This window comes from Dendrobates tinctorius, unplaced genomic scaffold (assembly GCF_039654945.1).
Source record: "Dendrobates tinctorius isolate UK_male_01 unplaced genomic scaffold, ASM3965494v1 ptg000162l, whole genome shotgun sequence".
Classification (NCBI taxonomy): domain Eukaryota; kingdom Metazoa; phylum Chordata; class Amphibia; order Anura; family Dendrobatidae; genus Dendrobates; species Dendrobates tinctorius.
The window spans coordinates 55,087,556-55,115,028 of record NW_027361829.1 but is presented as its reverse complement, the minus strand read 5'-3'; positions in this window follow the sequence as shown (position 1 = coordinate 55,115,028).

Below are 27,473 nucleotides of genomic sequence, written 5' to 3'. Positions count from 1 at the left end.
GGGAACATCTGACAGGAGGAACTCCGTTGTAACTCAGTACTAGGAGATCTTCACACTTTAAGGCGCTATAGAGGAGTCGTTCAGAAAGGCACATGTTGGCGGAGTGTTGGAGGGGAGAATCCTAACTTGCCCGGAGGCTGATTGAGTCTCTGACCCGGAGGACATGGCCCGGAGGCGGACACCTGTGTGTGTGTGTACAACGGACTGTGAGTAAAGCTTTGGAACTACAAGCCACGGTGTCTTCCATTCATTTGTGCGCTAACACCTTCAGCACCGCTATAGCTGGGTACCATTCTCCACACCACCTGCACCTCTCCTCTTCCATTGCATCCACTCTGCCCTGGGGCTACAGCTTCACCTGTGGGGAGCTACACCATCTAGGCTGCAATACACCACCAGCGCTAGAGGATCTGTGTGCAGCGTCGGCCTAACATCCTACTTGACGAACACCACAGGTGGCGTCACGAACTATTCCATTCTATTAACTACATTCCGTCATTACTTGGGCACCCAGGGCCATGGACCGGGTCAGCGCTGCTGTGCCACATTCTCCTGACACTGGCCCGGTACCGAGTACCCCGCGGTGTTATGAATGGGTCACCGAGGAGGAAAAAAACAACACAAGCCAAGTCTCAGAAAACCAGAGAGGTTGGTAACTATGCAGATTGCAGATCCCTGATCTTACAACACAACTAGCAGCAGTCGTGGAGCGTACCTACGATGATCCTAGACGCCTCGTCACAACCAGAGAGCTACATAAGCCTAAAGCAGGAAAAGAGGAAAACTAACTGCCCCAGAGCAGACCTCAAAGGAAAGACAGCCCCCCACATGTATTGATGGTGAAACAAGATGAAAACACAAACAAAGGCAGAAAAATATGCTGAGCAAACGATGGGGCCCGACTAACTAGAAAGGACAGGAAAGGAAAGACACTGTCTGCAATCTGCCAAAAACCCTACCAAAATAATGTCCAACACTTCTGATAGCAAAATTAACCCTGAAGTCACTAGACTTTCTCCCACTATGTCAGCACTCTGAAATATTCTGAGATAGAGCAGAAAGAGGCCAATCTAATAAGGGACGAAAAGGCAAATACAGATAAATAGGAGTGGAAATTCAGCACAACCCCAGCAGGGGCTGGCTGACCACAAAAAACTGAATTGACCAAAAAGAGCAAGTATGAACAATAGCAAAAACAAACTTAACTTGAGAAGACTGGAACAGAGCTGAAGTCCAAGACCTGAAAAGCAGACAGAATCACCAGCCCCAGGATAGGGCGTCGGCTGTCTTATATCCAGTCTGATACTCCAGAGATCCAATCATTGTCCTCCTCATCAGGTGGCAGATCACAACCAATTAAACCAACCTCACTACCTCCTGTCACCACCAGAGGGAGAACGGAAGGAGAACTCTCAACTGGTGGAGCAGAAAATGAGTTCACAACAGTACCCCCCCCTTGAGGAGGGGTCACCGAACCCTCATCCATGCCACCAGGCCGATCAGGATGGGCTCGGTGAAAAGCATGAACCAATTTATTGGCATGAATATCAGAGGCAAAGACCCAAGAATTATCCTCCTGGCCATAACCCTTCCATTTGACCAAATACTGGAGTCTCTGTCTAACCAAACGAGAATCCAATATTTTCTCTACCTCATATTCCACATTGCCTTTAACCAATACAGGGTCAGGAGGTGCCGCCACAGGAACTACTGGCTCAACAAACCTCTTCAACAGTGACTTGTGAAATATGTTATGGATTTTGAACGTAACTGGAAGAGCCAATCGAAAAGAAACAGTATTAAGAATCTCCAAAATCTTATAAGGTCCAATAAATCTTGGCTTAAATTTTGGAGATGCAACCTTCATAGGAATATTCTTAGATGACAACCAAACCATATCACCCACTTTAAACCGGGGACCAATGGTCCTATGCCGGTTGGAAAAACGCTGGGCCTTTTCCTGAGAGAGTGACAACTTATCCACCACTTGGTCCCATATCTGCTGCATTCTCACAACCACAGTGTCCACACCTGGGCAGGATGAAGATTCCTCTTGCCCTGAAGAGAATTGAGGATGAAACCCATAATTGCAGAAAAAGGGTGACATCAAATTGGCAGAACTAGCTCTATTGTTCAGCGCAAATTCGGCCAAGGGCAATAATGAGACCCAATCATCTTGATCACCAGATATAAAACATCTTAAATAAGACTATCATTGTCTGGTTTGTTCTCTCAGTCTGCCCATTGGTCTGGGGATGAAACGCGGAGGAGAAGGATAACTGAATTCCCAGATTGGAACAAAAGGCTTTCCAGAATCTGGAAACAAACTGGACCCCTCTATAGGACACAATGTTCTCAGGAATCCCGTGTAACCGAACCACCTGTTGTAAAAGAAAGGGTACCAACTCAGCAGAAGATGGCAACTTTGGGAGTGGTACAAGATGGACCATCTTCGAAAATCTATAGCATATCACCGAGATAACAGTCATTCTTGGAGAGACAGGAAGATCAGAAATAAAATCCATTGAGATATGGGTCCATTGCCCCTTGGGCACCGGCAGGGGCATCAGCAACCCACTAGAACGAGAACAGGGTTTAGACCGAGAACAAGTTCCACAGGACTGTACAAAATTCCTGACATCACGAGACAAGGCAGGCCACCAAAACGACCGACTCACCAAATCGCTGGTACGAAAAATACCTGGATGACCAGCCAATGCGGAGCAATGGACTTCAGACATCACTCTCTTTCTCCACTGGTCAGGAACATACAATCTTCCCATAGGGCAACGCTCAGGCGTATCCTCCTGAAATTCCTCCAGGGCGCATCTCAAATCAGGCGAAATGGCAGAAAGAACTACCCCCTCACCTAGGATAGTAGTAGGCTTGGTCACATTAAGAGAATCAGCAAAGAAACTCCTAGAAAGCGCGTCTGCCTTAACATTCTTAGTGCCCGGAAGAAAAGAGACCACAAAATTAAAACGCGTGAAAAACAAGGCCCATTTAGCTTGTCTAGGATTCAAGCCTTTGGCCGACTCCAGATAAATCAGATTCTTGTGATCGGTGAGGACCACAAATTGATGTCTAGCTCCCTCCAACCAAAGTCTCCATACCTCAAATGCCCATTTCATGGCCAGCAATTCCCGATTCCCCACGTCATAGTTGCGCTCAGATGGGGAAAACTTTCGAGAAAAGAAGGCACAGGGATTCATCTTAGAAGTCACAGGGTCTTTTTGGGACAAAACAGCTCCTGCAGCAATCTCAGAAGCGTCTACCTCCACTTGAAATGGAAGTGAGACATCCGGTTGCCGTAAAACTGGAGCTTAAGTAAATCTCCGCTTAAGCTCCTGAAATGCTGAGACAGCCTCAGGAGACCAATTCAGCACATCAGCTCCCTTCTGGGTCAGATCAGTCAGTGGTTTGACAATACTAGAAAAATTACTTATAAATTTACGATAGAAATTAGCAAAACCCAAAAACTTCTGGAGAGCCTTCAAAGAAGTAGGCTGAACCCAATCATAAATGGCCTGTACCTTGTCCGGGTCCATTTGAATAGTCGATGGAGATAAGATAAATCCCAAAAATGAAATCCTCTGTACACCAAAGAGGCATTTCGATCCCTTAACAAACACTGAATTCTCCCTCAAAATCAGGAACACAGTCCGGACATGTTCCACATGGGAATCCCAATCACTAGAAATGATCAAAATATCATCCAGATAGATGATCAAAAACTTATCCACAAAGTCTCGGAAAATATCATTCATAAAGGACTGGAAGACAGAAGGGGCTTTAGAGAGCCCAAAAGGCATCACCAGGTACTCAAAATGTCCCTCCAGAGTATTAAACGCCGTCTTCCATTCATCTCCATGCTTGATGCGAATAAGATTATACGCCCCCTGAGGTCAAGCTTAGTAAACCAGCAGGCACTCTTAACTCTGGAGAATAAATCAGATATCAGAGGTAACGGGTACTGATATTTAACTGTCATTTTGTTAAGGGAACGCAATACACGGTCTTAATGAACCATCTTTCTTGGCCACAAAAAAAACAGTGCCTAAAGGTGATGAGGATGGTCTAATATGACCCTTCTCCAACGACGCCTTAATATAGGATCGCATAGCATCATGTTCGGGTACAGATAAGTTGAAAAGCTGACCCTTGGGAAATTTACACACAGGCATCAACTCAATTGCATAGTCATAACTCCTATGAGGAGGCAAAGACGCAGACTTACTCTCACTAAATACATCAGAGAAATCAGCCAGATAATCAGGAATATCATGAGACTGAGGAGAGGTGGAGAAAACAGGAGCATCCCTAAGAACACACTGACAACCCCAACTCACCACAGACACAGATTTCCAATCCAAAACTGGGTTATGAGTTTGCAACCAGGGGAAACCCAGAACAATAGTATCATGCAAATTATGCAGCACCAAAAATTTACAATTTTCTTGGTGGTCTGGGGCAACTCGCATTATCACCTGGGTCCAAAACTGAGGTTTATTCTCCGCCAAAGGAGTGGCATCAATACCCCTCAAAAGAATAGGCGTCTGCAGAGGCGTCATGGACAAACCACAACGTTTAGCAAAGTCCAAATCCATCAGATTCAGAGCTGCTCCTGAATCCACAAAAGCCTTAGTGGAAAACGTGGACAAAGAGCAGATCAGAGTAATTGCCAAAAGGAACTTAGGTTGTACACTGCCCACAGCAAATGTCTGTGCAAAACGTTTCTGTCATTTAGGGCAGACAGAAATAGTATGAGATGCGTCTCCACAGAAAAAACACAGCTTATTACGCCTTCTAAACTCCTAACGTTGCGCCCTAGACAAAACCCTATCACATTGCACAGGTTCAGACATTTGTTCAAAAGGTGGCAACGCCTCCCGTGTAGTTTTATGTTCACGTAAACGATGATCAACTAGAATGGATAATGACATAGAGCCATCCAGACCAGAGGGAACAGGAAATCCCACCATAACATCTTTTACGGTCTCTGATAAACCTTTCCAAAAGAGAGCTGCCAATGCACTATCATTCCATGTAGTAAAGACCGCCCACTTTCATAATTTTTGACAGTACAACTCTGCAGGATCCTGACCCTGGTCTAATGAAAACAGAGTTCTCTCAGCTTGATCAACGGCATTAGGTTCATCATACAACAACCCCAAGGCCTGAAAAAATGCATCCACATTAGTCAGAATAGGATTTTCAGGTGTCAGAGAAAAAGCCCAATCCTGGGGATCGCCGCGCAGCAAGGAGATGACAATTTTAACCTGCTGCACAGAGCTCCCCGATGAGTTAGGCTTCAAAGTAAGAAATAATTTACAATTATTCTTAAAATTCAGCAATTTAGACCGATCCCCAGAAAACACATCAGGAGTAGGAATCTTGGGTTCAGCAGCATGTGACTGAATGAGATAGGTGGAAATTCCCTGTACATCAGCAGCAAGTTGCTCCACATGATCAGACAGTTGCTTAATCTCCATTAGGAGAGGAAAAAAAAAATCCTCCTACGGCCCCAGAGAAAAAGAGGAAAAAATATAATTTAAAAAAAAAAAATTCTGACATTTTTTTTTTCTTTTTAAACAATTTTCTCCTGCCTTTGAGTACCCTAGAATCTGCGGTATGGCTGGTGATTCTGTTATGAATGGGTCACCGAGGAGGAAAAAACAACACAAGCCAGGTCTCAGAAAACCAGAGAGGTTGGTAACTGCAGATTGCAGATCCCTGATCTTACCACACAACTAGCAGCAGTCGTGGAACGTACCTACGATGATCCTAGACGCCTCGTCACAACCGGAGAGCTACATAAGCCTAAAGCAGGAAAAGAGGAAAACTAACTGCCCCAGAGCAGACCCCAAAGGAAAGACAGCACCCCACATGTATTGATGGTGAAACAAGATGAAAACACAAACAAAGGCAGAAAAATATGCTGAGCAAACGATGGGGCCCGACTAACTAGAAAGTACAGGAAAGGAAAGACACTGTCTGCAATCTGCCAAAAACCCTACCAAAATATTGTCCAACACTTCTGATAGCAAAATTAACCCTGAAGTCACTAGACTTCTCCCACTATATCAGCACACTGAAATATTCTGAGACAGAGCAAAGAGAGGCCAATCTAATAAGGGACAAAAAGGCAAATACAGATAAATAGGAGTGGAAATTCAGCACAACCCCAGCAGGGGCTGGCTGACCACAAAAAACTGAATTGACCAACAAGAGCAAGTGTGAACAATAGCAAAAACAAACTTAACTTGAGAAGACTGGAACAGAGCTGAAGTCCAAGACCTGAGAAGCAGACTGAATCTCCAGCACCAGGATAGGGCGTCGGTTGTCTTATATTCAGTCTGATACTCCAGAGATCCAATCGTTATCCTCCTCATCAGGTGGCAGATCACTACCAATTAAACCAACCTCACTACCTCCTGTCACCACTAGAGGGAGAACGGAAGGAGAACTCTCAACTGGTGGCGCAGAAAATGAGTTCACAACACCGCGGCCCTGGGAGGGCGACCCAACTTGGCGTCACGAACAGGATGACGAGACCCGATGCAATCGGGTTCTGTGTGCCTGAGATTTGTTGGACTTTTGAAAATGTGCAGAAGACCCAATTTAACAGACTGTGACATGAATATTAAAAATGGCCGCTGTGGCGGAGAAGAAGGGCGTGAAGATATGGCAGGTCCTAGGAAAAGACCGCGAAGAGTCTTGGGCCTCCCCTGCATGAATTACTATGTGACAGCAACATGGCCCACCCCCCGAGGGGTTCGTATACTGGCTTGGTATGCAGGCGCTGTAAGAAGACGCCGCCCCCGGTAGGAGGGGCAGAAGAAGCCAGTGGCGGGAAAGGGGCCGAGGCGTGGAGAAGAACGCCAGAGCGCCATTTTGGAGAGAGAGGGAAGGAGGCCTATGGAGCACGCGGAGGTTGAATCGGATATCCCTGGCGCCATGACTGAAGGCTCCGACCCCGTCTCTGAGATGAGCGTCCAGCAGCTGGAGGATGACATCGCCCAGCTGATGTGGCGTCTGCAACTGAGGCGCTATGGACATAGAATCTGCATTGCGCCCAGGAGGGGCCTACACCTGCGGTACCCACGACACGGGTACCAGCCGCTGCTGCACCGGGCCTCTTCCCGGCAGACCCTGTGGAGCCTGCGACTGCTGCCATGTCACCGGCAGCGTGCCTTATTCCCTCTCTGCCGCTACTATCGGAGGAGTTGTACACAGCCCAGGGAGCTGAAGCGGAGGAAGTGAAACCCCTGCCCGGACCTGACGCGGCTGCGCAGGTCCCGCCAGCGACCCCCACGGAGCTGGAGCTGCCATTGGCTCCACCACCGTCCCTGGTGTCTCACCGGGCAGTGCCTGTTGCCACCATGCCTGCACCAGAGCAGAGACCACACTGCCAGGAGGCACCAGGTATATACCCTGGCCCTCCTAATGGGTTGCCATCCGAATTCACGTTGTCCGAGGCGGGTTTGCGGCAACTCGAAATGGGGCAGTTGGAAGAGTCCGCTAGGGGCGCTAGTCAGTCAGAGATGGGGCGGTGGAGGAGGTCCCTACTGAGAAGGGTACAGCTGGAACAGGCACGCACGATTCGACATCTTTGGGGAATAGAGGTGTCTAGGTCGCTTTGGCAAAGTGACCTCGGGATCCCTTCGCTGCCAAGTCCCTATGTAGTTGCCTATCAGCGCCGACAAGTTGTGGAATCCCTCAGTGCTAGGCCTCATACCAGAGCAGCGGAATCACCTATTGAGGAGGAGCAGTTGATGGGCATTGAGATGCATCATTGGTTCCCTTTACCATAGCTTCAGTGCCCTATAGCAGGTAACCAGCAACAGAATGGAGACACCCAAAGTATCACATCTGGTACAGTTCTATTTCGGCTTACAAAACCCCAGGAGGGGATCAGCATTAATAACTCTCGCTACCCAGGAGCGTTTATTTGCAGCGTTGTGCCTTCTTTTGTTCATCATGTTTTCCCTGTTTGCACTTTTGTTGCCTGGTTTTTGATTGGCAGCGTTTTCTAATTTGAACTTCCGTGATCATGAACTTGGAGTGCATCACAAACTTTATTGTAAATAGTTTGCACCTCTTTGGGTGCTCTCTCTTTGTTTTACATAAGGACACTATTCGAAGAAAGAGTCTACCTCAACGGACACTGCAAGAGATCCCGGCTGGGAGCGGTGTCCTGCACTTACAAGAATTTTTGAAAAGTTTTACTGTGAAATATTTGATAATGTGTCTTATGATAGTCAATGGCTTTTATATTGAAGTAAGAATGTTTTGATACGTAAAGATGAGAAATTTGAATAAAGAATTAAAAATTTTAGGTGACGAACCAGGTATTTACAGTTGTCGTCCAGAGTCTAGAAGAGACAGTGAAACAAAGAAATGTATTGATGAAGGATACTGAAGTGATAGTGAGTAACAGATGACAGCACTTTGAAATTAAGTAAAGATTTGCACTTTTGACTTTGAATTTTAGATAGGTAATTAGGAATTGTTTGCAACGTTTAAGAAACAGTGCCTCTCATATCGGGAAGTTAAAGTATAAGAGATGTTGTTCAGCATTGCAAAATTTAGTATGTTCCTGTACTGTCAACTCTGTTTATCTTGCAGCCCGCTGACGTGCTGTGTTTAACGGGGGGTATATGGCCCCCTGAGGCTCAGTCGCCACAGAGGTACTGCATCTTCTCCTAAGGTGTAGTGCCCCACCATCCGGGTAAGGGGGAACTCCTTTCCACACTCCAACGCTCGCACCCCACACAACAGGGTAGTTCTGCACAACCACATTGCGGCTCCTTGCTCAGAGGGTAGCAGAGCACCTTTGGTGGTTCCCTGCTTGGAACACTGGACGTGCTGGGAGGTGGGTGGAGTTAAGATACATAAAAGAGTGGGAAAGTGTAGGAGGACAGGTCAGTCTGACAGAAGGTCAGTCGGGTAGGAAGTCACTCAGACAGGAGTGAGGATCCCTAGAAGAAGGGATGGAGGAAGGAGTGCTGAGGCTGCCACAGTGATCTGAGCCAGCTGGCACGGGAAAGGAAAAGAAGGAAAAAGACGTAGAACTGAAATCTAAGCTTCCATAAGTAAGAAAGACAAGTACGGCATGAAGGAGTAGAGAGAACAGAGAGGACGTGGGTCAGAGGAGGAACCCTGCCTATAGGTTCTCAGCGCAAGGCTGGGGCCCGGTCCCCGAGGTTGTATGGACACTTATGGTTCTGCAGCAGACACCGGTGGAGTAGTTGGCTGTAAATGCACTACTCCCATCTAAGACTTGGGGCACAACAGCAATTGGATAGAGAGCCGGGACTCAGGAGAAGGGAGTCCCCGAAGCAGGCTACAGCTGTCTGCCATACAAGTAGACTTCTTGGGAACATCTGACAGGAGGAACTCCAGTGTAACTCAGTACTAGGAGACCTTCACACTTTAAGGCGCTATAGAGGAGTCGTTCAGAAAGGCACATGTTGGCGGAGTGTTGGAGGGGAGAATCCTAACTTGCCCGGGGGTTGATTGAGTCTCTGACCCGGAGGACACGGCCCGGAGGCAGGCACCTGTGGGTGTATACAACGGACTGTGAGTAAAGCTTTGGAACTACAAGCCCCGGTGTCATCCATTCATTTGTGCACTAACACCTTCAGCACCGCTTTAGCTGGGTACCATTCTCCACACTGCCTGCACCTCTCCTCTTCCATTGCATCCACGCTGCCCTGGGGCTACAGCTTCACCTGTGGGGAGCTACACCATCTAGGCTGCAACACACCACCAGCCCCAGAGGATCTGCATGCAGCGTTGGCCTAACATCCTACTTGCCGAACACCACAGGTGGCATCTCGAACTATTCCATTCCATTAACTACATTCCGTCATTACTTGGGCGCCCAGGGCCACAGACCGGGTCACCGCTGCTGTGACACATTCCCCTGACACTGGCCTGGTACCAAGTACCCTGCGGCCCTGGGAGGGCGACCCATTTACCTCGGCTAAAGGTCCTTCCGCACTTTTTATAGGTAACCTTTGCCTCAGTAGGATTTTGGACAAAGAAGTGCCACACTGCACTCTTCCTACAATGGTATACATTTTCTGGCCTTGCACGCTGTGCTAAGTTGACCGTCTGGCCAAGCTGTCCTGCTACTCTTTTAGTTTTTGGTCCACGTTTTTGGACATCTACGGGCCTGGCAGATAACCGCTGCTGCAATGTTAATGCCTGCTGCGGATCTTTCTCCTTATCTGAACTGTAGCCAGCGCCACCCTCCTCCCCCAATGGATGCCAATCCGGGTCAAGAACTGGGTCATCCATCACCTCCTCTTCAAAGTCATCTGCACCTTCCTCTTTACCTTCCTCTGTGTCACCGTGTAAGGTGGTATAGTATGCGGGAAGGGGCACCTGAGTTTCATCAGGGTCAGATTCTGGCTCAGTAGACTGTGAGGGCAATGTAGTGCTCTGGGTCAATGTACCAGCAGAATCATCTAGCAGTGGCTGTGCATCAGTGAACTCCATGTCAGATTCATCTTGGACTGGGGAATTCAGGATTCAACTTGATAACCCAGGCATGGTATGTGAAAAGAGCTCCACAGAGTAATCTGAAGTGTGGGCTGCCGCATCCTTAACTTTTGGTGGGGGTGATGGACACAAGGAAAGGTGTTTTTCCTGACCAGAACCCTGCACTGACGACTCCGTGCTTGCAGGTTTCGAACGTTCAGAAGAGGAGGCAATAGAGCTGGTGGCTGTTTCGGCAATGTACGCCAAAACCTGTTCCTGATGCTCTGGCTTTAAAAGCAGTTTTCTGCTCCAAGAAAAGGGAACCTTACAGGCCTTCTTGGGCCAGACAATGATGCAGGCGCAACACCTCCTGCCTTAGCTTTTATTGTGCTTTTGCCAGAACCAGCCGATGCACCACCACCATCAGTACCAGCCACGCCCCCCCCTGCCCACATCCGCGGCCTCTTCCACCATACTTCCACATGTTTGGGAAAATGTACCAAAAATACCAGCAGAGAGATGGTACTGTATGAGGAGCGTCCAGCTGTGTAAGGTGTATTAAAAAAATTAAATCTGCGTATGTATTTTGCTAGTCACAGACACTCTCCCAGTATGTATTTGACCATAATCCAACAAGCAGATATATGGTACTGTATCAGAAGTGTACAGCTGTATACATTTTTTGTGTAACTAACAATCTCTGTATATGTATTTACGGAGTGTCACACACACACGCTGACTCTATATAGATGTGACTGTAATGCGAACAGCAGATATACTGTTAGGTGTCAGATTCCTGCAGCTGCACAACGGGAATCCAGAGCCTTGCTTCCTGCGGTCTCCCATTCTTCTCCAACCGCTCAGGAGCCTGCACAGCAATCTCAGCGTCGCAGGCGCTCTGCTCAGAACAGCTCTGTAGGACTGGTTGTTTCTGCCACCTCTGGGTCAGCAATAGCAGTGCAGGCTGCCCTGCAGCAAGCCTCTCCAGTGGCTAAGTCCTCTCGTCACGTTACTGGGCATGCTCATGAGACGATCTCCCATTGGAGATCGGGAGTCACGTGCTAAGGTCCTTCTCCTGAACTGATTGGGCCATCCCAGAGATCTGGAAGATCCCGCACGGCTATAAAAGGTCCGCACGGCCACACGGCCATGCACTAGTGTAGTCTCTAATTGCTACTGTGTGAATGATGATGGATGCATGAACCTGTGAATGACTCATTAAGATCCCCTCCCTCTGATATTACGTGTGCGGACAGGGACTTAGTCTTAGTCAGCGCCAGTCAGTGGCATGCTACAAGCCACAGTGCTCATCTCCACAGAGCTAGCGTCCGACAGTGTGCCCCTCCTGGGCATTGTCGTATAGCGGCTGAGTCAGTTGCCGCGCTGCGGTCAGCAGCACTTGTGGGCGTCAGCGGTAGCGACATCGCACACACGGTAGGTCTAGACGGACACCGACCCTGTGTCTTGGGCCCGAGTCCTGTGACCATATACCGTGCGTGCACACCGCTGAGACCTGTGAGGTCAACAGGCTCGGCACTTATGTTTATGCCTTAAGGTGACTCTGTGAATATAACAGAGTACACCCAGTGGACACCGGGTGACATTCAACCCGTATGCGATATACTGCCATATTGTACATCTGCCATTATATAGCAGCAGTTTAACACCTCTGCACGTTGAACCCCGGGAGGCAAATGCACTTTCTATTATTTTATATTTAGTGCATTCCGCCGTCCCTAACATATACAATACAGTTTGAGAATCTGACAGCTCAATATGTTGTATGGAGAAATGGAAATGTCTGTATATGTATTTACGGAGTGTCACACACACACGCTGACTCTGTATAGATGTGACTGTAATGCGAACAGCCGATATACAATACTGTTTGAGAATCGGACAGCTAAATACGATGTATGGAGAAATGGAAATGTCCGTATATGTATTTACGGAGTGTCACACACACACGCTGACTCTGTATAGATATGACCATAATTCGATCGGCAGATATACAATACTGTTTGAGAATCGGACAGCTATATATGGTGTCTGTATGGAAAATTTTAAATCTCAGTCTATTTTTATACGGAGTGACACACGCTGTTCTGTATAGTTTTGACCGTAATCAAACAGCAGATATACGAAACTGTTTGAAAAGCGGACAGCTCTGTACGGTGTAGGTCTGGAAAAATGGGAAATGTCCTCAGTTTGTTTTTCCAGAGTCACACACAGATAACTTGTATTTGTCCATGATACCAGCCAGTACACGGTAGTGTGTGAGGAACGTACACCGCTATACGGTGTATGTATAGAAAATTTTAAATCTCCGACTTTTTTTATACGGAGTGACACATGCTGTCTCTGTATAGTTTTGACCATCATCAAACAGCAGATATACGAAACTGTTTGAAAAGTGGACAGCTCTGTATGGTGTAGGTCTGGAAAAATGGGAAATGTCCTCGGTTTGTTTTTGCAGAGTCACACACAGATAGCTTGTATTTGTCCGTGATACCAGCCGGTACATGGCAGTGTGTGAGGAGCGTACATCGCTATACGGTGTGTGAAAAAATGAACGCTCGGTAACTGACTAGAACAAAATAATAAAAGTTGGAGTGCTTTGAAAAAAGCAGATTGAACAGCAGTGTGCACACAGCAATGCAGCTATCAGGTAGCCTTAAAAGGCAGCCTAATCACCACCAGCGCTGCTGCACACAACAAAAATCCTCCCCTTTCACTGCACACTAACTGTACAGTGAATAGCGCTATCAGCAGAAGCAATTTTTTTTCTTCTTCCCTGCCTAACGCTCTACCTTTTCAGAATCAGCAGCAGCACCTCTCCCTATTCTAAGATCGGCAGATGTAAGATAGAGGTCGGTGGTCACCGCCTTTTATAGCCACTGTGATGCCACACAAAGCCAGCCAATCACTTCAATGCCCTTCTGGTGGTGGCCGCTGCCCATGTCATTGCGTTGCCCACAGTGTGCGTCCTCCATCATTGGTTGAGAAAAGGCGCTGGAAGCATTATTTGAAACGCGACTTTGGCGCTCGGGTCGGCGACCTCATGGCCGACCTCACGGTATGGTCGGGTTTCGATCGGCGAAACCCGACTTTAGCTAAAGTCGGCTACTTTTTAAATTGACCGACCCGTTTTGCTCAACTCTATACCCCTCCTCTGACACATTGACTATGTAGCAAAGACCTGGGATAGATCGAAACATTCACCCTGTCGTATGTGTCTCCATGCAATTTGACATTTTTTTGTGCTTGCTATAATAAAATCACATTTGATTTAAGGTATCGTGAGAGTGCGGTCATTTCCTCTTTACTATATTGTAGGTCATCTACCTTGTTCGACCAGCACTTCTCCACAAGGCTGAGTGCACGCCATCATTCTCTTCTTTCACAACATTGTGGTACAAGCAATTTTTTAAATAATTTCCCCAAAATTTTTTAGCCACTTAAAAAAGAAAGAAAGAAAAGTCATACAAGTTTGGTATCAATGTAATTGTTCTGACCTAGAGAATCATACTACCAGTCCATTTTATAACACAATGAAGTGCTTTTTTTTGTTTTTGCACAATTTCACCGCACTTGTTTTTTATCTCCATTCTCCAATACGCTAATTGGTAAAATGAATGGTGTCTTTCAAAACTACAATTCGTCCTCCAAAAAATAAGCCCTCATATGTCTATGTGGACGTAGCACACTGAATTAAACACCATGGTTGAACAGGTATATCAAATGGATCATTGATACCAATGCAATTAAACCAACAGCAATGCTTAGTCAGAGCAGCTGTGCTTGTCATATGTCAGCCAATCATGGTACTAAGCCAGGATGATCACATGGCATTGCATATGTCAGTACTTATTGTTTCCATAGCAACGCACAAACAAAGTAACTGTGTACGCTCCAATTGGACAAGTGGGAAACTAGCCTTCTAGTGCTTGAGAACTAATATTAGTAGCACATCACTAATTGGAATACTGAACTTATCTATGACATGATAAGACCGAAGCACAAAAGATACAGGAGTCGATGGGTGAGAACATCGTATATGGTTTTTATCTACCCTGATTTGGAGATGGCCACTGATCTTATACATCATATTATATGCACAATCGCATAGAATTTACAATGACATGTAAAAGTTTTGGCAGTCCTGGCAAAAATTGCTGTTATTGTGAACAGTTAAACAAGTTGAAGATTAAATGATCTCTAAAAAGCCTAAAGTTAAGGATGGCACATTTCCTTTGTATTTTAGTAAAAAAAAAAAAATTGTCATTCTTTTCATTTTAAAAATTACAAAAAGGAAAATTGGCCAATACAAAAGTTTGGGCACCCTTGGAGATTTGTGTACTCAGATAACTCTGACCAAGGTTTCAGACTTTAATTAGCCTGTTAGGGGTATGGCTTGTTCTCTATCATTGTTAGGTGATGCAAATATCCAAGCTTTATAAAAACCCAGCCTCCTCTAACCTTGTGCCAAAAAACAGCAGCCATTGGTTTTTCTAAGCAGCTGCCTTGCACTCTGAAAATTAAAATGATGGAGGCCTACAAAGCAGGAGAAGGCCATAGGAAAATAAGAACGCGTTTTCAAGTTGCCTTTTCCACAGTTTGAAATGTAGTTAAGAAATGGCAATTAACAGGAACAGTGGAGGTCAAGATAAGGTCTCGAAGACCAAGCAAAATTTCAGTGAGAGGTGCTCGTAGGATTGCTAACAAGTAACAACGAAACAAATCAGAACCCGCGTTTGACTGCAAAAGACCTTTAGAAAGGTTTTATTAGACTGTGGAGATGTGGCACATTGTTTTACTGTTCAGAGACACCTGCACAAATATGGCCTTCATGGAAGAGTCATCAGAAGAAAACCTGTCCTGCGTCCGCTCCATAACATTCAGCATTAGAAATATGCAAAAGAAAGTCTAAACAAGCCTGATGCAATTTGGAAAAAAGTCAGGGGACTGATGAAAATGATAAAATAGAACTCTTTGGCCGCAATGATCAAAGCATATGGGGAAAAAGGGAATACAATTTTAGGAAAAGAACATCTCATCAACCATTAAGTATGGGGTGGCTCAATCATGCTTTGAGGTTGTGTTGCAGTCAATGGCAGGGAGAACATAACAAAGGGTAGAGGGAAGAATGGATTCAATTAAATTTTAACAAATTTTTGATGCAGACATAACACCCATCTGTTAAAAAGGTGAAGTTGAAACGAGAGGATGGCTTCTACAAATGGATAATGATCCTAAACACATGCCAAAATCCAAAATACACTGTCTCAAAAGGCACATGCTGAAGGTTTTACAATGGCAATCAACTTGAGTGGGAACTTGCTTTTTTGTGGATTGATTTGAATCTTTTGCTGGGAACATTTTATATAATGTTTGGGATTACATTTATCCGGTGTGATATGTTGAGCACTTATTTTGAAGTTTCCATCTAAATGTCCAAGTGACGCGATTCAGATGAAACCCCCGAGGGATCCATTCACTAAAATGAGGCAGCAGAATTACTCTGGACTTCATCTGGCCTCTGCTCAGTGGTGTCCTTCTTTTCCGAGATTTACAAGGAAAGGCCGGAGTCACACTCAATGTATAATAAATCAGTCCGATTTTGACGGCTGAGAATCGCACCAATGTTCTCCGTACTGTGATCCATGTGTAATCTATTTGCAATGCGAGGATGCGATTACCTTGCATCTAATTATCCGTATGACATCCATATGGCATCCGTATGTGATGCGTATGCCGTGATTTTATCGCATGCTTGCAGAATGGACATATAACGGATCCATGGCCTGAAATTAATTTAAATCATAATCAGCAACCTTATTTATTGGCTCTACAACAGGTTCCACCCTCCAATCTTTGCATTACAGTCCGTGCTAGTGTTGTGGTATTGCTGCTTTGTGTCAAATATATCAGAGAAGCTTACATTCAACACTACTGAGCGGGTTCTTTTCCACTAGGTTTTGTACCGACGTTTTGGGGATCCTTACCCAGTGATTGTGGATCCAAGGAGGTGGAGAAGAATGTGGGTACATATCTGCTTTTGAGGTGACGGCTGACTAAAGGGCTTTTCTACTGTATGCTTCTCTACTTTTCATCCTGACAAGTTCTACCAGTATTATCGGATGAGCCTGCCCACATTTGACATTATCATGGAGATTGTGTGCCCTGGGATCACTTTTAAGGACACCAAGATGCACAAGTGTATTTCCGCAGAGGAGCACTTTTAATTACTTTACGGTATGTATTCACCCTCTATGTTGGTGATGTATTTTACTTGTGTTTTAGGGAAATACACTCATCCATTCCTTTTGTTGTAGCGGTCTGTTCCCTTTTTTTAGCCTCAAGTTTTGTATTACATTGTGTCTTTGATATTATATGCTGTTTTAAATAGGAATAAAGGCATAGTGTCACGCTTGCGCCTTGGCAGATTTGCACGAGCAAGGGGATTGTGGCCCCACTGTGCCACAATCCAGACTACCCTGGAAGGGGTGTGACTAGGACAGCTACCTCTGTCTTCACTGAAGCATCTGATGGTGAGGTCAGGCTTGTGCAGCAGGTAGCTGCCAGGTGCCACTCCAGGGTGGTGTCTGGCTGTGGCTGCTGATCCCACTGGGGAACAGGATGCTAGGACAGGTGTGACTGACAGACAGGCAGGTGAGCACGGCAGGCACAGCGGGTACTCTGGCAGAGTCACAGACAGGTTGGCACGGCTGAGACACTGGCAGATGGGCACAGCTGAGACACTGGCAGGTGGGCACAGCTGAGACACTGGTAGGTGGGCACTGCTGAGACACTGGCAGGCATGGCTGAGACACTAGCAGGCGGGCACAGCTGAGACACAGGCAGACGGGCATGGCTGAGACACTGGCAGGCCAGCACAGCTGAGACACTGGCAGGCAGGCATGGCTGAGACACAAACAGGTGGGCACGACTGAGACACTGGCAGGCGAGCATGGCTGAGACACTGGCTGGCGGGCACGGCTGAGACACTGGCAGGTGAGCACAGATGAGACACTTGCAGATGGGCACGGCTGAGAGACTGGCAGGTGGGCACGGCTGACTGGGAAGGCACAGGGATATGGACAGGAAGGAGTGGTGTATGGAATAGGTAGAGGCCTGTTCACACAGGAGGTACTGGTACTGGTACAGGAAGGATGGAAATATAGATGGGTTTGAAGGGACAGGTTTGGACATGTTCACACTGGAGAAGAACCACAAGGCTGCGGTGAGGAGCTGCAGTTAGCAGCAAGAGGTTCTGCAGCAGCAGAAGCAGAACAAAGCAGAACTGCAGGAGTGCGGAACACAGGCAGAGCCACTAGAGTGCGGAGCAGGCAGAGCAGCAAGAGTGTGGAGCAACACAATCCCTTCGCTCGCGCCAACCTGACAAGGCGCCAGCGTGACACACAGAATTGTGTTGCCTTGTATTTAGACAGGGCTCATTTTCCACTACCCATAACTTTTAGGAAGGCCAAAACTGTTTAGTTGAGGCATGGATATGTAAAAAAAAGTTCTATTCCCTTATAGATTCCTATCCACTGGGCTCTCCTATGCAGCTCTTCATCTTGAGTTTTTATTTGGGAAATCCACCATCTGTTGTGAGTTCATTTCCCCTTCGCCGTCGATGTCTGATGAACTCCCTCTTCTGGTGAAGGAAGGTAGAGAGGCTGATTACCAAACACCTGATCTGGTAGATGATGACTGGGTAACAGGAACTGCTGACTGGATATAAGGCAGCCGACGCCCTTCTGAGTCGCTGGTGATTTCTCTGCTAGATTCTTGGAGACCAGTCTGATTCCTGCTTCCCAAAGATAAGTTTTTGCTCTGCTTTTGAACTTATTAGTTTTGTTTTGTTTACCTTGTTTTTTGGAGTTCAGCCATCCCCGGTCGGGGGTGTGCTGAGTTCCATTTTTGTCTCTGATCAGTTTGTCTCTTTGCTCTGTCTTCAGAATTTACCTGAGTGCTGATATAGTAATTTTGAAGTCCTAGCGACTTCAGGGCCTGTTTTTCCTATCAGACGGTTGGGACATTTTTTGGTAGGGTTTTTTACGGATTGCAGACAGCAGCTTTTCTATCCTGTCCTTTTTAGTTAGCTTGGGCCCCATCGTTTGCTCAACCTATCTTTCTATCTGTGTTAGTGTTTTCATCTTGCTTCACCGTCATTATATGTTGGGGGCTGGCTATTGCTTTGGGGTCTGCTCTGGGGCAGTTTAGATTTCCCCTTTCTTTCTTTAGGCCTATTTAGTTCTCTGGCTGTGATCGAGGGGTCTAGGGCATCGTAGGGACCCCCCACGGCTACTGTTAGTTGTTGTGGATAGGATCAGGGGTCTGCAATCCGATAGCTACCAACCTCTCCGAGTTTTCTGGACTTAGTTTGTATTTTTGTTTTTTCCTCCTTCGGTGACTCATTCATAACAGAATCACCAGCCATACTGCAGATCCTAGGGTACTCAATAGCAGGAGAGAATTGTAAAAAAAAAAAAAAGTTTGTCAGAGTATTTTTTATTTTTTTTTGTATATTTTTTCCTCTATGTCTCTGAGGCCGCATGGGGAATTTTTTTTTCTTTCTCAATGGAGATGAAGCAATTGTCTGATCGTGTGGAGCAGCTCACTGCTGAAGTGCGGGGAATTTCCGCCTATCTTGCTCATTCACATGCTGCTGAACCAAAGATCCCTACTCCTGATGTGTTTTTTGGGGATCGGTCTAAATTTTTGAATTTTAAGAATAATTGTAAATTATTTTTTGCCTTGAAGCCTAACTCGTCGGGGAGCTCCGCGCAGCAGGTTAAAATTGTCATCTCTTTGCTGGGCAGCGATCCCCAGGATTGGGTGTTTTCTTTGATACCTGATGATCCTATTCTTACTAATGTGAACGCATTTTTTCAAGCCTTGGGGTTGTTGTATGATGAACCTAATGCTATTGATCAGGCTGAAAAGGCCCTGTTGGCATTGAGCCAGGGTCAGGATTCTGCAGAGTTGTACTGTCAAAAATTCCGAAAGTGGGCGGTCCTTACCACCTGGAATGATGGTGCCTTGGCAGCTCTCTTTCTCTCTCTTTTTTATTTAGTTCTCCTGCTGTGATCGAGGGGTCTAGGGCATCGTAGGGACCCCCCACGGCTACTGTTAGTAGTTGTGGATAGGATCAGGGGTCTGCAATCCGATAGCTACCAACCTCTCCGAGTTTTCTGGACTTAGCTTGTATTTTTGTTTTTTCCTCCTTCGGTGACTCATTCATAACACCATCTCTGGCGTTGTCCATTCTACCTGCTCTGAAATATGGTCCCATCAATCAGTAATGCCTGAGCCCAAAAAATAAGACTGGCTGCGGATAGCCTGTGACTTTGAGGAAACGTGCAAGTTTCCAAATTGCATTGGATCCCTGGATGGGAAGCACATCCGTGTGCGTAAGCTGCCAAACTCAGAGTCCCAATATTATAATTATAAACAGCTTTTTTCTGTAGTGCTGTTGGCCCTGGTTCACAGTGCCTACAGGTTTATCATTGTAGATATTGGAGCCTATGGAAGAACTGGAGACTCCAGAGTCTTCAATTCTTTCATAATGGGTTGGCAGCTGCACAATAATGAGTTGGATCTCCCACCCCCATGTCAGCTACCAGGGTCTACTATGGAAGCGGTGCCTTATGTGATGGTTGCTGATGAGGCCTTTCAATTATAACATGCAATGCCATGAGGCCCTATCCAGGTAGAGGCCTGGACCACCGGCGCAGAATCTTTAATTTCCACCTATCCTGCACATGACGACTGGTGGAGTGTGCCTTTGGCTTTTTCTGTGCCAAATGGCGGGTCCTGCAGTCAGCCATTCAGCTTAGTGAAAAAAATGTGAATGAGGTTATTAAAGCCTGTGTGATACTTCACAACTTCACCAGAATCTATGACAGTACATCAAATGATGGTGATGAAGTGGCGGATGGAAATAATGGCTTGGCAACTACACATGCACTTCATCCACGTTTTCAGCCCTGTGGACAAAAAGTGCAGGATGTGTTTACAAATTATTTTGTTTCACCAGAGGGATATACTCCATGGCAGGACAATGCAGTTTCTATGTTGTGATTTTCTTTTTTTTTGGGGGGGGCACAAAAATAAAGTAATGCTAATGTTTGATGAGTGTGTTGTGTTGTGTTCTATATCGTCACAAAACACTCATATTGTTTAACTGGTTTTAATGAAAACATGTTTTTTGATAACAAATAAACCATATTTGTAGCATATGGCAGATTGGGCCAATAAGAATGGTCCTTTATAAAACTCCAAAAATAAACAACATATATGTGACGATTACACTTTACCTTACAAGTTATGGTAGGTTAGGGGTGGTGATGAAGGGAGGACAGCATGTTAGGTTTGCCTAGTTTGTGGGCCAACCTGACTTTCACCCTGTGGGATGGCTGATGCTGACCAGGATTATTAAAATGTAGAGTCCCTGTGGGTGGAGAGAAGGGGAGGGGGAAAATAATAAATTACTGATAGGGGTTTGTTATAAGTCTCCAAAGATAATGGAAACAATGGAGAATATCCTCGTAAAGCAAATAGATGAAGCAGCAACTCAAGGAGGTCATTATTATGGGGGACTTCAACTGCCCTGAAATACATTGGGGAACCGAAACCTGCAGTTTCAGCAAAGGTAATAGGTTTTTCACAACTATGAGAGACAATTACCTTTCACAACTGTTTCAGGACCCAACAAGAGTGGGGGGGCACTGTTAGACCTAATAGTAACCGACAGACCAGACCGCATATCAAATATAAGAGTTGAGGGTCACTTGGGTAATAGTGATCACAAAATAATAAGTTTTCATGTATCCTTTAATAAGATGTGTAGTAGAGGGGTTACAAGGACACTAAACTTCAGGAAGGCAAATTTCCAACGGATGAAAGATGTTCTTGGTGCAATTAACTGGGACAATATTCTGAGACATAAAAAACATAGAGAATTAAAGCAAGTAGGTAGTGATGAGTGTTGTGAATTCTGTTGCTCAGAGTTCTGAGCCGAAGCTCCCTCTGCTCCCTCTGGTGGTGGCTGACAGTAGTGGAGCTGGCCAGGTGGATGGAAGTTCCCCACCTGACGACGATAATTGGAAACCTGGGATTACTGGCTGGGAGCATATAATTGAGCTGGCTGCTCTTGGAGTTTGCTGGTGATTTCCTCAGTGTGCATTTGGAGCTCTTTTGTCCCCTTCCTGATCTGCATGGGTCAGCTAAGTGATTCTTTTGCTATTCGTTTGCATATAATCTGGTTGTGTCTTTTTTTTGCTTTCTGTTTTGCTGCTGGGGGCAGCGCTGGGCCCTGCTTCATATGTTGCAGCTTGTTCAGTCCCCTGTTATGTTAGTATCTTTTTGCTTGCTGCCAGTTTATACCAGAGTGCTGATCTAGCGGGGGTGAGATCGTGTGATCTCAGGTTTTTTGTATATCAGTAGTGTTGGACTTTTTCAGGGTTTTGTGCGTGATTGCAGACAGTATCTTTTCTATCCTGTCTTGTCTAGACAGCTTGGGCCCCACCGTTTTTTCAGTCTGTTCTCTGTCTTTGCTTGTGTCTCATCTTGTCTCACTGACAATATATGTTTGGGGGCTATCTATTCCTTTGTGGATCTGTTCCGGGGCAGTTTAGATTTCATCTTTCCGTCTTTAGACTTAGTTAGTGCTCCGGCTGTGATGAGGCATCTAGGGCATCGTAGGAATGCTCCATGGCTACTGCTGGTTGTGCGGATAGGATCAGGGGTCTGCAATCCGCTTAGTTACCAATCTCTCTGGTCTTCTGGTGGCTTAGCCTGTTCCTGCCATCCTCCTCGGTGACCCATTCATAACAGATGAGGCATTAAATAAATACAAAAGATTAAATAAATTCTGTAAAAAGCAAATCAAGACAGCAAAGATTGAGACAGAGAGACTCATTGCCAGAGAAAGTAAAAATAATCCCAAAATATTTTTTAGCTACATAAATAGTAAGAAACTAAAAATTGATAGTGTTTGTCCCCTTAACCCCTTCATGACCAAGCCTATTTTGACCTTAATGACCAGGCCATTTTTTGCAATTCTGACCAGTGTCCCTTTATGAGGTAATAACTCAGGAACGCTTCAATGGATCCTAGCGATTCTGAGACTGTTTTTTCGTGACATATTGGGCTTCATGTTAGTGGTAAATTTAGGTTGATAATTTTTGCGTTTATTTGTCAAAAAATCAGAAATTTGGTGAAAATTTAGAAAATTTTGCAATTTTCAAATTTTGAATTTTTATTCTGTTAAACCAGAGAGTTATGTGACACAAAATAGTTAATAAATAACATTTCCCATATGTCTACTTTACATCAGCACAATTTTGGAAACAAAATATTTTTTTGTTAGGAAGTTATAAGGGTTAAAAGTTGACCAGCGATTTCTCATTTTTACAATAAAATTTACAAAACCATTTTTTTAGGGACCACCTCACATTTGAAGTCACTTTGAGGGGTCTATATGGCAGAAAATACCCAAAAGTTACACCATTCTAAAAACTGCACCCCTCAAGCTACTCAAAACTACATTCAAGAAGATTATTAACCCTTCAGGTGTTTCACAGGAACTAAAGCAATGTGGAAAGAAAAAATGGACATTTTAATTTTTCCAACAAAAATTTTCTTTTAGCATCAATTTTTTCATTTACACATGGGAAACAGGATAAAATGGATGCTAAAATTTGTTGGGCAATTTCTCCGGAGTACAACGATACCTCATATGTAGTCATAAACCACTGTTTGGGTGCACGGCACGGCTCAGAAGGGAAGGAGCGCCATTTGACTTTTTGAATGGAAAATATGCTGGAATATTTAGCGGTTGCCATGTCGTGTTTGGAGAGCCCCTGTGTGCATAAACATTGGAGCTCCTCCACAAGTGACCCCATTTTGGAAACTAGACCCCCCAAGGAACTTATCTAGATGCATAGTGATCACTTTGAACCCCCAGGTACTTCACAAATTGATCTGTAAAAAAAAACAAAACACTTTTTTTTCACAAAAATTTTCTTTTAGCCTCAGTTTTTTCATTTTCACATGGGCAACAGGATAAAATGGATCCTAAAATTTGTTGAGCAATTTCTCCTGAGTGCACAGATACCTCATATGTTGTCATAAACCACTGTTTGGGTGCACGGCATGGCCCGGAAGGCAAGGAGCACCATTTGACTTTTTGAATGGAAAATTAGCTCCAATCGTTATCGGACACCATGTCGCATTTGGAGAGCCCCTGTGCACCTAAACATTGGAGCTCCCCCACAAGTGACCCCATTTTGGAAACTAGACCCCCTAAGGAACTTATCTAGATGTGTAGGGAGCACTTTGAACCCCCAAGTGCTTCACAAAAGTTTATAACACAGAGCAGTGAAAATAAAAAATAATTTTTTTTCCTCAAAAATGATTTTTAGCACACTATTTTTAATTTTCACAAGGCTAACAGGAGAAATTGGACCACAAATCTTGTTGTCCAGTTTGTCCTGAGTACGCTGGTACCCCATATGTGGGGGGGAACCACTGTTTGGGCACACGGCAGGGCTCAGAAGGGAAGGAGCGCCATTTGACTTTTTAAAATGCAAATTACTTCCAATCGTTAGCGGACACCATGTTGTGTTTGGAGAGCCACTGTGTGCCTAAACATTGGAGCTCCCCCACAAATGACCCCATTTTGGAAACTAGACCCCCTAAGGAACTTATCTAGATGTGTAGTGAGCACCTTGAACCCTCAAGTGCTTCACAAAAGTTTATGACGCAGAGCCGTGAAAATAAAAAAAAAATTTTTTCCCTCAAAAAATTATTTTTTAGTGCGCAATTTTTTATTTTCACAAGGGTACCAGGATAAATTAGACCCCAAAATTTGTTGTCCAGTTTGTCCTGAGTACGCTGGTACCCCACATGTGGGGGGGAACCACTGTTTGGGCACACGTTGGGGCTCGGAAGGGAAGTAGTGACATTTTGAAATGCTGACTTTGATGGAATGGTCTGCGGGTGTCATGTTACATTTGCAGAGCCCCTGATGTACCTAAACTGTGGAACCCCCCCACAAGTGACCCAATTTTGGAGACTAGACCCCCCAAGGAACTTATCTAGATGTGTGGTGAGCACCTTGAACCCCCAAGCGCTTCACAGAAGTTTATAACGCAGAGCCGTGAAAATAAAAAATATTTTTTTTTCCACAAAAAAAAAATGATTTTTAGCCAGCAATTTTTTTTTCACAGGGGTAGCAGGATAAATTGGCCCCAAAAGTTGTTGTCCAGTTTGTTCTGAGTACGCTGATACCTCATATGTGGGTGGGGACCACTGTTTGGGTACACGTCGGGGCTCGGAAGGGAAGTAGTGACATTATGAAATGCTGACTTTGATGGAATGGTCTGCGGGCATCATGTTACATTTGCAGAACCCCTGATGTACCTAAACTGTGGAACCCCCCACAAATGACCCCATTTTGGAAACTAGACCCCCCAAGGAACTTATCTAGATGTGTGGTGAGCACCTTGAACCCCCAAGTGCTTCACAGAAGTTTATAACGCAGAGCAGTGAAAATAAAAAATATTTTTTTTTCCTCAAAAAAAATGATTTTTAGCTAGCAATTTTTTTTTTCACAAGGGTAGCAGGATAAATTGGACCCCAAAAGTTGTTGTCCAGTTTGTCCTGAGTACGCTGATACCCCATATGTGGGGGATGACCACTGTTTGGGTACACGTTGGGGCTCGGAAGGGAAGTAGTGACATTATGAAATGCTGACTTTGATGGAATGGTCTGCGGGCATCATGTTACATTTGCAGAACCCCTGATGTACCTAAACTGTGGAACCCCCCCACAAGTGACCCCATTTTGGAAACTAGACCCCCTAAGGAACTTATCTAGATGTGTGGTAAGCACCTTGAACCCCCAAGTGCTTCACAGAAGTTTAGAACGCAGAGACGTGAAAATAAAAAATATTTTTTTTTCCTCAGAAAAAATGATTTTTAGCCAGCAATTTTTTTTTTTCACAAGGGTAGCAGGATAAATTGGACCCCAAAAGTTGTTGTACAGTTTGTCCTGAGTACGCTGGTGCCCCATATATGGGGGGAAACTATTGTTTGGGCAAACGTAAGGGCTCGGAATGGAAGTAGTGGTGTTTTGAAATGCAGACTTTGATGGAATGGTCTGCGGTCGTCATTACGTTTGCAGAGCCCCTGATGTGCCTAAACAATAGAAACCCCCCACAAGTGACCCCATTTTGGAAACTAGACCTCCCAAGTAACTTATCTAGATGCCTGGTGAGCACTTTGGACCCCCAAGTGCTTCACAGAAGTTTAGAACGCAGAGACGTGAAAATTATAAAAAAAAATTTTTCCACAAAAATATTTTTTTAGCCCCCAAATTTTTATTTTCCCAAGGGTACCAGGAGAAATTAGACCCCCAAAGTTGTTGTGCAATTTTTCCTGAGTACGCTGATACCCCATATGTTGGGGTAAACCACTGTTTGGGCACACGTCGGGGCTTGGAAGGGAGGAAGCACCGTTTAACTTTTTGAACGCAAAATTGGCTGGAATCAATGGTTGCACCATGTCGCGTTTGGTGACCCCCTGATGTGCCTAAACAGTGGAAACCCCTCAATTCTAACTCCAGCCCTAACCCCAACACACCCCTAACCACAGCCCTAACCCCAACACATCCCTAACCCTAATTCCAACCCTAACCATAACCCTAACCCCAACAGACCCCGAACCCTAATCCCAACCCTAGCCATAACCCTAACCACAAGCCTAACCCTAATTCCAACCCTAACCCTAATTCCAACCCTAACCCTAATTCCAACCCTAACCCTCTTTCCAACCCTAACCCTCTTTCCAACCCTAACCCTTTCCAACCCTAACCCTCTTTCCAACCCTAACCCTCTTTCCAACCCTAACCCTCTTTCCAATCCTAACCCTAACCCTCTTTCCAACCCTAACCCCCTTTCCAACCCTAACCCTAACCCTCTTTTCAACCCTAACCCTCTTTTCAACCCTAACCCTTACCCTCTTTTCAACCCTAACCCTAACCCTCTTTTCAACCCTAACCCTAATGGAAAAAAAAAAAAATATATATTATCTTTACTTTATTAGTTCTGCCTACCTATGGGGGTGATAATCGGGGGGTTTATTTACTTTTTCTTTCATTTTGATCACTGTGAGAGTGATCAAAATGAAAGAATGGAATCTGCAGCCGGCAGATTCGGGCGGGCGCACTGCGCATGCGCCCGCCATTTTCAAAGATGGCGGCGCCCATCATCCGGACCCGAGGGACACCGGGAGGGACGGGGGGACACCGGAGGTACCGGGGGGGTGAGGGGGGGATCAGAGGCTGGCGGGGAGCAGAGGGAATGGGAGGGGGGCAGATGATGACAGCGGCGGCAGATCGCCGCTGTCATTCAGTTGCGGGGGGGCGATCGCCGGTGGGGGGGGTGGAATCGGTGTCTCCAGCCATGTCCGATGCTACAGCAGCATCGGACATGGCTGGATTGTAATATTTCATCAATTTTCATTGATGAAATATTACTATCGCTCTGATTGGCTGTTTCACTTTTAACAGCCAATCAGAGCGATCGTAGCCACGTGGGGGCGAAGGCACACCCCCTGTGGTGAATTACAAAGCCCCCTGTATCTGCGGGTCGGGTGACCTTTCAGTGACCCCGGTCACCCGACCCGCAGGGGGGCTTTGAAGTCATGACGCCACATAGGCGTCACTGGTCAGATTTGAACCAGGTTTCATGACGCCTATGTGGCGTCATTGGTCGTGAAGGGGTTAAAAATTGTCTGGGTGAAATGGTGGATGAGGATGAGGAAAAAGCCAATATGATAAATGACTTTTTTCAACAATATTTACACAAGAAAATCCCATGACGGATAACATGATCAGTGATAAAAAAATTCTCTATTAAATGTCACCTGCTTAACCCAGCAGGAAGTATGGTCCAAAAATCACTAAAATTGACG